General features: G+C 43.6%; 1 protein-coding gene across 1 annotated transcript in view; it reads right to left on the bottom strand.

The window, feature by feature from the left end:
* Nucleotides 1-4,917, bottom strand: part of ZNF217 (zinc finger protein 217) — a 42,563-nt gene extending 37,646 nt beyond the window's left edge. The window contains exon 1 of the mRNA XM_055265197.2: nt 4,810-4,917. The gene's annotated coding sequence lies outside the window, so the exon portion shown is untranslated. The remainder of the gene's footprint in view (nt 1-4,809) is intronic.
* Between the last annotated feature and the right edge of the window lie 7,378 nt (nt 4,918-12,295).

The following is a 12,295-nucleotide window of genomic DNA, read 5'->3' as shown; positions in this document are numbered from 1 at the left end:
TTTTTAGTAGAGACGGGTTTCACTATGTTGGTCTCCAACTCCTGATCTCAAGTTCTGCCCGCCTTGGCCTCCCAAAGTGCTGAGATTGATTACAGGTGTGAGCCACTGCTCCTGGCCTCCCTCCTGGATTCTTTTCTTTTTTTTTTTTTTTTTTTTGAGAAGGTGTTTCGCTCTTGTTGCCCAGGCTGGAGTGCAATGGCGCGATCTCGGCTCACTACAACGTCTGCCTCCCCAGTTCAAGCAATTCTCCTGCCTCAGCCTCCCTAGTAGCTAGGATTACAGGCACCTGCCACCACACCCAGCTGATTTTTTGTATTTTTAGTAGAGACAGGGTTTCACTATGTTGGCCAGGCTGGGCTCGAACTCCTAACCTCAGGCGATCCACCCACCTCAGCCTCCCAAAGTGCTAGGATTACAGGCATGACACACCTCGCCCGGCTCCTGGATTCTTTAATACACTCGTTTTTTCACTCTCTCCTGTGACACGTACATATTAAGCACTCACTATGTACCAGGCATTGTTCTAGGTGCTGGAGATGCCGCAGGGAACCAAACAGATCAAAATACCTATCCTCATGGAGTTAACATTTGATATTATAGTGTATTAGATATTATAACAGTACGATGGAGAGAAATACAAGGGGCAAAGGGGCTACAGAGTGGAAGGGTGGTGAGGGAAATGTTAAATGGATTGGCCCTGAAAGGTTTCATCATAGACACATCTAAATAAAGATCTGAAGGAGGTGACAGTGGGAGCCACAAGGAGTTCTAGGGGAAGAGCATTCCAGGTTCAGGGACAGGCAAGCGAAGTCCTTGAAGCAAAGTGCACCCAGTGTTTCAAAGAACAGCAAGGAGGCCAGCATGGCATTGTGGTTGGTGTGGAGACAAGCCAGGAAATTAGGATGGGGATGGTGCATCTTGATTGCACGGATCTTTCTGGCCATGGTAAAGATTTTGGATTTCATTCTGAATGGGCCTGAGAGCTCTGAATAATCTGAGCAAAATGACCTGGCTCAGTTAGTAAGTGGCGTATTAAACAGATTGACAAAATCAAGAGCGCTCCTAAAATAGTAACACAGGGTCTCTCTCCTTTGCTGAAATCACTCAGATATTTAAATGTATCTCTATTTCAGGTTACTTCTACAACCATAACAGTAATAATAATAGTAAGAAGAGGGCTGAGCACAGTGGCTGGCTCATGCTTGTAATCCCAGCACCTTGGGAGGCCAAGGCTGGCAGATTGCTTGAGTCCAGGAGTTCGAGACCAGCCTGGACAACATGGCGAAACCCTGTCTCTACAAAATACAAAAATTATTACAAAATTAGCCAGGAGTGGTGGCAGGCGCCTGTAATCCCAGCTACTCAAGAGTCTGAGGCAGGAGATCACTTGGACCCAGGAGGCGGAGGTTGCAGTGAGCCAAGATCATGCCATTGCACTCCAGCCTGGGCAAAAAGAGTGAAACTGTCTTAATAAAATAAAATAAAAATTTGCCGGGCTTGGTGGCACACGCCTGTAATCCCAGCTACTCAGGAGGCTGAGACGGGAAGATAATTTGAGCCCAAGAGGTCGAGGCTGCAGTGAGCAGTGTTCGTGCCACTGCACTCCAGCCTGGCCGACAGTCTCAAAAAATAAAATAAATAAATAAAATAAGAAGAACAGGGCCGGGCGCGGTGGCTCACGCTTGTAATCCCAGCACTTTGGGAGGCCGAGGCGGGCGGATCACGAGGTCAGGAGATCGAGACCACGGTGAAACCCCGTCTCTACTAAAAATACAAAAAATTAGCCGGGCGTGGTGGCGGGCGCCTGTAGTCCCAGCTACTCGGAGAGGCTGAGGCAGGAGAATGGCGTGAACCCGGAAGGCGGAGCTTGCAGTGAGCCGAGACTGCGCCACTGCACTCCAGCCTGGGCAACAGAGCGAGACTCCGTCTCAAAAAAAAAAAAAAAAAAAAAAGAAGAACAGGGAGGAGGAGAAGAGGAGGGGTAAGAAGGGGAAAAACAGGCCAGTCTTGGCGGGAGGCCAGCACTTTGGGAGGCAGAGGCAGGAGGATCACGTGAGGTCAGGAACTCCAGACTAGCCTGGCCGACATGGTGAAACCCTGTCTCTACTAAAAATACAAAAATTAGCCAGGCATGGTGGTACATGTCTATAATCATAGCTACTTGGGAGACTGAGGCAGGAGAATCGCTTGAACCCCGGAGGCGGAAGTTGCAGTAAGCAGAGATGGAGCCACTGCACTCCAGCCTGGGCAACAGAGACTCTGCCTCAAAATAATAATAATAATAAAAGGGGAAAAACAAAATGATTTACTGCACCCCTGCTATGTGCCACTCTCAGCTCCAAAGCCGATTTATATTATGGTGTTACTTAGTTCTCCCGATAACCTTCATGCTTAAATCCGTTTGCAGATGAGGAAACTGGGGCCTGAGGTTAACTTTCTGACTTAATTCTCTTACTTGAAGATCTACAACTAGAACAATGCCAAAAGCCATGCTGACTCATACCATTCTTTTCTGCCCTAAGTGATTGACCTTGGCCTTAGGAAAACTGAGTAGTAATAACCATCACTGATTGGGCATTGACTCTGGGGCAAGCAAACCATACTCCATTTTGAGATCCCCTGGCAGAGTTGGAATCCAAGTCTCCCAGAGTAGAAAGTGGCACCTAGGAGCGGTGACCCCCGCAGCAGGTCAGGGCTGAGATCTTGAAAATGGCTTTCTGGGTTCAAACCAAAACTTGATTGCCCAGCTGTGCCGCTTTGGGGCTTCCTTTGAACTCTCTTTGACTCCATTTTCCCCATTTTACAGATGGGGATAATAGAAATCCCTAACGGCCAGGCACAGTGGCTCCCGTTTGTAATCCCAGCACTTTGGAAGGCCGAGGTGGGCAGGTCGCTTGAGCTCAGGAGTTAAAGACCAATCTGGGCAGCATAGCAAGACCCCTCTTTGCCATCTCTACAAAAAATACAAAAATTAGTCAGGCATGGTGGCTGAAGCCTGTAATCCTAGCACTTTGGGAGGCCGAGGCAGGAGGATGGCTTGAGTCCAGGAGTGCAAGACCAGCCCTGGCAACATAGTGAGACCTCTATCTCAATTTATTAAAAAAAAAAAAAAAAAAAAAAGACTAAAAATTAATAGGCTGGGCGCGGTGGCTCATGCCTGTAATCCCAGCACTTTGGGAGGCTGAGGCGGGCGGATCACGAGGTCAGGAGATTGAGACCATCGTGGCTAATACAGTGAAACCTGCCTCTACTAAAAATACAAAAAGTTAGCTGGGTGCGGTGGCATGCACCTGTAGTCCCAGGTACTCAGGAGGCTGAGGCAGGAGAATTGCTTGAACCCGGGAGGCGGAGGTTGCAGTAAACTGAGATTGTGCCACTGAGCTCCAGTCTGGGCAACAGAGCGAGACTCTGTCTCAAAAATATATATATACACGTATAATATATATATATATATATACATATACACGTATAATATATATATAGACATATATATATACACATATATATATACACATATATATACACATATATATATACACATATATATATATATATATATACACACACACATATATATATATGCCAGGCATGGTGGCTCACGCCTGTAATCCCAGCACTTTGGGAAACCAAGGTGGGCGGATCACTTGAGGTCAGGAGTTCGAGACCAACCTGGCCAACATGGTGAAACCCTGTCTCTACTAAAAATACAAAAATTCTTTTTTTTGTATTTGAGACTCCATGTCAAAAAATAAAATAAAATTTAAAAACAGCCGGCTGCAGTGGCTCATGCCTGTAATCCCAGCACTTTGAGAGGCCGAGGCAGACGGGGAGGATCACCTGAGGTCAGGAGAAACCCTGTTTCTACTAAAAATACAAAAAATTAGCCAGGTGATGCGGCGTGTGCCTGTAATCCCAGCTACTTGGGAGGCTGAGGTAGGAGAATCGCTTGAACCCGGAAGTGGAAGCTGCAGTGAGCCGAGATGGCGCCACTGCACTCCAGCCTGGGCGACAGAGCAAGACTCCATCCGTCTCAATAAATAATTAATTAATATTAATTAAAAGATAAAAATAAAATTTAAAAAATAGTACTCGCTGACAAGTCAATTTGGGAGGAATAAGCAAGACCTCACTTGTGGTAACGGGCGCGGGGTGGGTGAAGTCGGGGGGTGGCACACAGAGCTCAATTAAGTCACGCCATTATGATCACGACCACCGCCCGCGGCCGCAGAACCTGCCCGCTCTGCCCACCAGGGCGGACACCCGCAGACGCGTCCTTCACCCGCGCAGGGACCTGCTAGGGGCGCTTATACCTGAGGGTGTTCAGAGCAGGAAAGGAAGAGATCAAATCTGAACCCGGATCCGTCTCCTACAGAACCTGAGTCGCTCAATCATCAGCTAGATCGCCCAGTGTACACAAAGCAAGTGGAATTCTTTGAAGAATATACCTTGAGCTGGGCAATCCTCATAGAAGGTGGGAGACGACCTGCCCTTCAGTGCTCCTGGGGCATCTTCTCCAAAGTGGAGGTCGAGCCAGGCCCGGGAGGAAAGAGAGGGCAACTGCCGACGACCCCACCGCAGAGGAGGTGAAACCGACGAGCTCCAGGTAGGTGTGTCCTCCCCAATCACACCCTCCCACAGGGCCCTGAGACCGGGGAAGGCCGGAGACGAGATTAGGGTCAGAGCCACACCCCTGACCGGCGTACACGACAAACCGAAGCCACACGTCTACACTGGCGCTCCGAACTGAGTTGGCCCAAAGCTTCTTCACCGCTTCCAGCAGAGGGCTTAAAGCGGTCCCCCAGCACTTACACAACGGGTTTTCTTAGAACCCAGTCTCCAGAGACCGCCTGGATTCAAATCCTGCCGCCGCGCTCAGCCGCTGGGACACACGGGCCTTGGCCTCACCTTCTTCCCAGCCTCACCTGCAGAATGGGAGGGTCCCGAGGGTTAAATGCCCTCATCACCATGAAGCCTTAAAACGGTGCCTGGCACGTGGCGATCACGCAATAAACGTCCGCCAAAATGACGTTAGCCAGGATTCTCCCCGGAAGGCTGCCTGTTCTCATACAGCCCTTCAATGAGGGCTAATCCCTTTGGCTCCTTTAACAACTTTTTTTTTAATGTGGTTAGCACATTTTGTTGAGTTTTTTTTTTGTTTGTTTTGTTTTTTTTTTTTTTTTACAAAGACCAAGTCAGCATGTCCTCTTAAAAATATCTTAAGAGATTATGTTTTGTTCCTACTTGCTTTGAGGAATGACTTCGTCCTGGTTGAGTGGGGTGAAAACAGTGAAAAGCGAACAAGGATAATAACATCTTTCCTGTACTGTTTCTTAAAAAAGAAGGGGAGGGAGGAATTAAAAATTCAGAGGCTGGATTTTAAAGATTGCCATGCTAAGTATTTTCTTATCAACTTACTTCTCTTTTTTTTGTCTTCATATAAACATAACAGTAGTGAGTTTTTCCTTTCTTCTTGATTCAAAAAAAAAAAAAAAACTGACACATAAACTTCTCCAAACCAATACAGCTGAATTTTCTACAAAGATTTGTAACTGATATGATATATTCCTTAAAGAAAATAAGAATGCTCTGAACAGAAATAAACCGTTTCTGCAGCAGTTTTATTTGAAGCCCACAAATAAAAACAGCATGTCCCCAAGGAAACAAAATAGAATTTGGAGTCGCAGCTAAAATGGCTCTGCCCTAATCCTCTCTTACCCAGTACTATGGGGTTTGTTTACAGGAAACCCTTGCCACGAGAAGTTTTCTGCTAGTTTTCAACCGTATTTTGGCATCATCAACTCAGGCATATGGAAACAAATTAAATATTCAACCTTAAAAAAAATTACAAAGTAAACGAAGAGAACGCTGACCTGTTCCTTTCTACCTTCTTCAGGATGGGTAGAGGCATGAAGAAATACAGGCTCCCCTCCCCCTCCGGGCCGCGCTTCCCGGCTGGGTGGAAACTATCTCATTACCACATTTTCAACAAGTAGACCAGTTTCCTCCTTTAATCAAAGTTACTTTGTGGTTGTTTGGCAGTCTGCGCATGCCATGTTTTTATAGCTATAGAAAATGAGTATTTATTTATTTTGAGATGACTATGACCATATGACAAACCTAAGTCAGCCTCTTATAGCCAGTGATTTATAAGAGCTCTGAAAAGCCCGGCCTTTAAACATTTTAATAGAGGCTCTCTCATCCTTTGTAAGTGGAAGTGTAAATTGGTACAGTCCTTTTGTAAACAACTCAATGAGACAAGTCAAGGGCCTTACAAATGTTCATACATTTGGATGCAGCAATAACACTCCTGGAATCAATCCTGAGGAAACAGCCTTAATGTAGGAAAAGGTGTTAGGAACAAAGATCTTCGTGGTAAGAAGATTTACTACGAGGGGGAGAGCAATACACGTTCACTCTCCATGCATGTGTGGAGGCACACAAATAAAGGAGTGGTTAGTCATCCAAGTTACGTATTCCCACACGATTACACACAGCCATTTTAGAATTAGAAAGTTTTGAAAAATAGGCCATTGGGAAATATTTATAATAGCAAATGAAAAAAACCGAGATGCAAAGTTGTATTTTTAATGAACTCTAATTTTTTCTATTAGTAACGAAAAAAGGATGTAATATACATAAAAATATTAAAATTTATTTTATCAGAAAAAATTTAGTACAGGCTGAATATTATATGAAAACAAAAGAACAATTTCATTAGCTGTGATAATGGCACGGATTATCACAGAATATGTATATATATTTAAAGATGTATACTGAAGCATATAGAAGAATGACATGACATATGATAATTTATAATACTTTAGTAAGTTAAAAAAAAAAGAGAATTGAACCAAAGGTAGTTAACATCTTGAAACTAGAACTTGTCCAGGCGCGGTGGCTCACTCCTGTAATCCCAGCACTTTGGGAGGCCGAGGCGGGTGGATCATGAGGTCAGGAGATGGAGACCATCCTAGCTAACACGGTGAAACCCCGTCTCTACTAAAAATACAAAAAATTAGGCCGGGCGCGGTGGCTCAAGCCTGTAATCCCAGCACTTTGGGAGGCCGAGGCGGGCGGATCACAAGGTCAGGAGATCGAGACCATCCTGGCTAACACGGTGAAACCCCGTCTCTACTAAAAATACAAAAAATTAGCCGGGCGTGGTGGCGGGCGCCTGTAGTCCCAGCTACTCGGGAGGCTGAAGCAGGGGAATGGCGTGAACCCGGGAGGCGGAGCTTGCAGTGAGCCGAGATCGCGCCACTGTGCTCCAGCGTGGGCGACAGAGCAAGACTCTGTCTCAAAAAAAAAAAAAAAAAGTAACTAGAACTGGGCATCCGGTATGGGGGTTACTCATTGTACTATTTTTATTATTCTCTCTACTTTCGCATACATTTCAAAATTTTTATTAAAATTGTTTCCTTTTTTCTTTTTTTACCCTTAATCCTATGATGAGTTATATTTAAAAATTTTTTTTAATGTTTGTTTTTCAATAATGGAATATGTGTGACCCTTTTTCTACTTTCTATTTTTCTCTAATTATTTTTCATAATATACTTATATTACCTTTGAAATAAATTAACATTTATTTTACCAAAAAGAAATTAAGAATAGTAAACAGTTCCACAGAAAAGTTTTTCTTGCCGTGTAATTCTAGTGAATCCTCAGAATGCTATGATAAGCCTGTGTACCTTAAAATGTGAGCTTCTAAATGGTCCAAATCTTTTGGGACGGCACCGTGCCATCTGAGACTGCTGTAAATATGATCAGCTGATAAAAAGGCCAGCTGCAACTAACCATTTTAAAGATTAGGAACCATTTAAAAACACACACACACACACACACACCACCTCTTGCCTCTTAAGTGTTAAGTGGCAAGATACTCTGGTTTATTTCTAAAGTTTCATGCAATAATCACGTAAGCACTGAGCGGGACAGAATTCTACATAGCACCAAGCTGACTCAGAAAGAAGGGTTCCACATTCCTTAATTAGCAGCATCAGAAAAGCACCACTTCCTGCAGTGGAGTTCCCATTTCATCCAGCCACTCCACTGGCTTGGTACATCCTCAAGTTCACATAAAAGATTTTCATAAAGTCCGGAGACACAGTGTTATTTAATTTATTTCATTTTACTTTGTTTTGTTTTATCCTACTTTATTCTATTATACTCTATCCTATTGTATGTATTCTAATTTTTACAAATTGAAGATGTTTGTAATGACGTAGATTCTTTGTTTCCAGACTTTATGGATGCCTGTATATACTGAAATCACAGTTGGAGGCAGAGTAGGTGAACACTTGACCAACTTGAAAATACAGCTTTCACTTTGGGAGGCCAAGGCGGGAGGATCACTTGAGCCCAGGAGTTCGAGACCAGCCCGAACAACATAGTGAGACTCCCCCATCTCTATTTTTAATCTTTCTTTTTTTTTTTTTTAAGACAGAATCTCACTCTGTCGCCCAGGCTGCAGTGCAGTGGCATGATCTCTGCTCACTGCAACCTCCCTGTCCTAAGTTCAAGCAATTCTCATGTCTCAGCCTCCCGAGTAGCTGGGACTACAGGCGTACACCACCACGCTTGGCTAATTTTTGTATTTTTAGTAGAGATGAGGTTTCGCCATGTTGGCCAGGCTGTTCTCGATCTCCTGACCTCAAGTGATCTGCCCACCTAAAACTCCCAAATTGCTGGGATTACAGGCGTGAGCAGCACACACCCCCGCAGCCCCTACGACCCCCGCACACACCCCTGCACCCCCCACCACCACCAGTCGTCTCTATTTTTTAAACGAAACAAAATACAGCTTTCTTGATTATTAACAGTCAAAAGATTCAAAGTCCTAGACCAGAAGTTTCTTTTTTAGTACCTATGACTTAAGTTTATGATTTGGATTAAAGTTCTCTGGCAGAACTCCTACAGGATGCCAAAGCCTGAGGAAGATTTCCAAGCAAGATTACATGGTTTTCCAATGGGATATATTTGATCACGTGTGAAAACGTGGTGGCAGCACTACCGCAAACTTAAATGAAAGGGCAAATTCTCAGGAAACACATTCTACTTGTAAATATTGGATGTAACCATTGTAACAGTTATTTACTTTTAACTTCAGAGGTTTTAAAGAAATGTAGCCGGGCGCTGTGGCTCACACCTGTAATCTCAGCACTCTGGGAGGCCGAGGCAGGCGGATCACCTGAGGTAAGAAGTTCGAGACCAGCCTGGCAAACATGGTGAAACCTCATCTCTACTAAAAATGCAAAAATTAGCCAGGCATGGTGGCAGGCGCCTGTATGTAATTCCAGCTACTCGGGAGGCTGAGGCAGGAGAATCACTTGAACCCAAGAGGCGGAGGTTGCAGTGAGCTGAGATCGCGCCATTGCACTCCAGCCTGGGTAACAGCAAGACTCAAAAAAAAAAAAAAAATTTCTAGACTTTTTTCCTTTTTCCTTTTCTAAGCTTTTAAAGATTTTATGTCTGTCTTAGTTTTCAAGTTATGCAGCAAAACACTGTAGATCCATTACAGAAACACTGAAATTTTAGGGTATAAGAATTCAAAGCTTCTATTATCTGGAACACAAGGGCACCCCCTCATTGCCAGTGTATTCTGTTGTGTTCTGTTTGCATAGAATCCAGCCTAAATGCTGCCCACCTGGAGTGAGTTGCTAGCTGGACTGAAATAATCCTAGCAAACTTGTCATGGTTTGGGCACAACCACTGCTCCTTTGCCATCTAGCTGGTACTGCTGCTGTTACCAGGTCTGTTAGATAGCGACCGATGAGGCCTCCTGGCCTTGTTGATATTTCTTTGCCTATCAGTGGATCGTTAGTTGGAGTATTTCCTTAGTCACAGACCGGCCTTTTATTGGGATGTTCTCAGTAGGAACTACATTTGCAGATAACAAAGAATGTGAAAAATATATATACTCTTTCTCTTCGGGGGCCTAAGATGGTTTTTGCTGATTCTTAAACCTGTAGCTGTTTTTATGAGTGGATATCTGATTTTTTAAAAATCTCTCTTATGACATTTAAATGTTTAATTAAAAACATTTACATTTTCTGACCAGCCAGCAACACTTAAAATCTTCCATATTTCCTAAGATTAAGAAAATAAGAGAAAGCTAGAGAGATTTGGCAAAGTATGTAATAACCTAACAAGGAAATTCTTGAGCAAGAGTATATGGGTTTGAATTTATTGGAACATTTGAAAGCAATTAATTTTTTTTCCTCCAAACTTATTTTTGTCCTTTTTAAAGCACACCCAGGCACACAACTGAAAAAGATCATTGCAAGTAAAATGAATCATTAAGCTGATCAAGCCTAGAAACCACCACCAGAGGTATTTATAGCATTATTAGGGTGGAGTATCTATAATCCATTCTCAGACTTATTATAAGTCTCAAGATCCACCCTTTGAAAAGCTAATCCTATCCTCAATCTTCAAATTTAATTAGTATTTATTGATCTCATATGGAACGTCCAGCACAGTGTTAAAAAGAACCATCTTCATCCAAAAAAAAAAGAAAAAGAAAAAACCAAAAATATGGAAAAAAATAGAGAAATTAAAGAAAAAGCAAATAAAACAAAAGGTACCATCTTCCAAATGTGAGAATAGGTGCTCAAATGATATCTACGGTTCAACTATACATGTGTGTTGAACAAATGTAAATAGCATATAGTAGAAGCCACCGTAAATGAATCAGAATGATTCAGGTTAACTTTACAGTAAACTAGAAGAACACTGCTATTAGGTCTGTGTAACTGCCATATTTCAAATACAAGAGTCCTCACATTTTACAAAGTCACTTAAGTAGGAAAGATTAAAGGACACACTCTAATATGCAATGTATAATTCTTTTTTTTTTTTGAGACGGAGTCTCACTCTGTCACCCAGGCTGGAGTGCAGTGGCACAATCTCGGCTCACTGCAACCTCCGCCTCCTGGGTTTAAGCAATTCTTTGCCTCAGCCTCCTGAGTAGCTGGGATTACAGGCACCCACCACCACACCCGGATAATTTTTGTATTTTTAGTAGAGATGGGGTTTCACCATCTTGGCCAGGCTGGTCTTAAACTCCTGACCTTGTGATCCGCCCACTTGGGCCTCCCAAAGTGCTGGGATTACAGGCGTAAGCCACCATGCCTGGCCAATTCTTTTTGTTGTTGTTGCTCTGGTCATGCAATGTATAATTCTTTTTTGTTTGTTTGTTTGTTTTGAGAAGGAGTCTTTGCTCTGTCGCCCAGGCTGGAGTGCAGTGGCGTGATCTCGGCTCACTGCAAGCTTCACCTCCTGGGTTCAGGCCATTCTCCTGCCTCAGCTTCCTGAGTAGCTGGGACTACAGGCACCCGCCACCACGTCCAGCTAATTTTTTTGTATTTTTTAGTAGAGACGGGGTTTCACCATGTTAGCCAGGATGGTCTCAATCTCCTGACCTCGTGATCCACCTGCCTCGGCCTCCCAAAGTGCTGAGATTACAGGGGTGAGCCACCACGCCTGGCCTTTTCTTTTTTTTTTTTTTTTTTGAGACGGAGTCTCACTCTATTGGCCAGGCTGGAGTGCAATGGCATGATCTCAACTCACTGCAACCTCTGCCTCCTGGAGTCAAGCAATTCTCCTGCCTCAGCCTATGAAGTAGCTAGGATTACAGGCACCCGCCACTACGCCCAGCTAATTTTTGTATTTTTAGTAGAGATGGGGTGTCACTATGTTGGCCAGGCTGGTCTCGAACTCCTGACCTCAGGTGATCTGCCTGCCTCAGCCTCCCAAAGTGCTGGGATTACAGGCATGAGCCACTGTGCCCGGCCGCAATGTATAATTCTTAAAGAATACTTTTTTATTTTTATGATTAGAAAGCCTTACTTGGCTGGGCATGGTGGCTCACATCTGTAATCCCAGCACTTTGGAAGGTTGAGGCAGGAGGATTGCTCGAGGCCAGGATTTGGAGACTGCAATGAGCCATGACTGTGCCACTGCACTCCAGCTCGGGCAGCAGAGCAACACCCTGTTGCAAAAAAAAAAAAAAAAAAAAAAAAAAAAATCAAGCCCTACATATTATTATAGAAAATTTCAAAATTGCACCCATGAACCCAACACATAACATGCAGAAATAACCACTGTTCCAATTTTGCTGCCTTCTTGCAGCTTTAAAAAAAAAAAAATGGCCATAAGTGACATTTTGGGCTGGATGATAAAAAAGAAAAAAAAGGCCATATGTATCTTCAAAATATGTACAACTCTTATGTATTAATAAATAAATTAAAATGGCATAGTACTTAATTGAACCCTGCTCTTTATCTGATACTTTACA

Source organism: Symphalangus syndactylus, chromosome 24 (genome assembly GCF_028878055.3).
Source record: "Symphalangus syndactylus isolate Jambi chromosome 24, NHGRI_mSymSyn1-v2.1_pri, whole genome shotgun sequence".
Taxonomy (NCBI): Eukaryota; Metazoa; Chordata; class Mammalia; order Primates; family Hylobatidae; genus Symphalangus; species Symphalangus syndactylus.
Note: the sequence above shows the minus strand (reverse complement) of the source record. Positions and strands in the feature narration are given on the sequence as shown.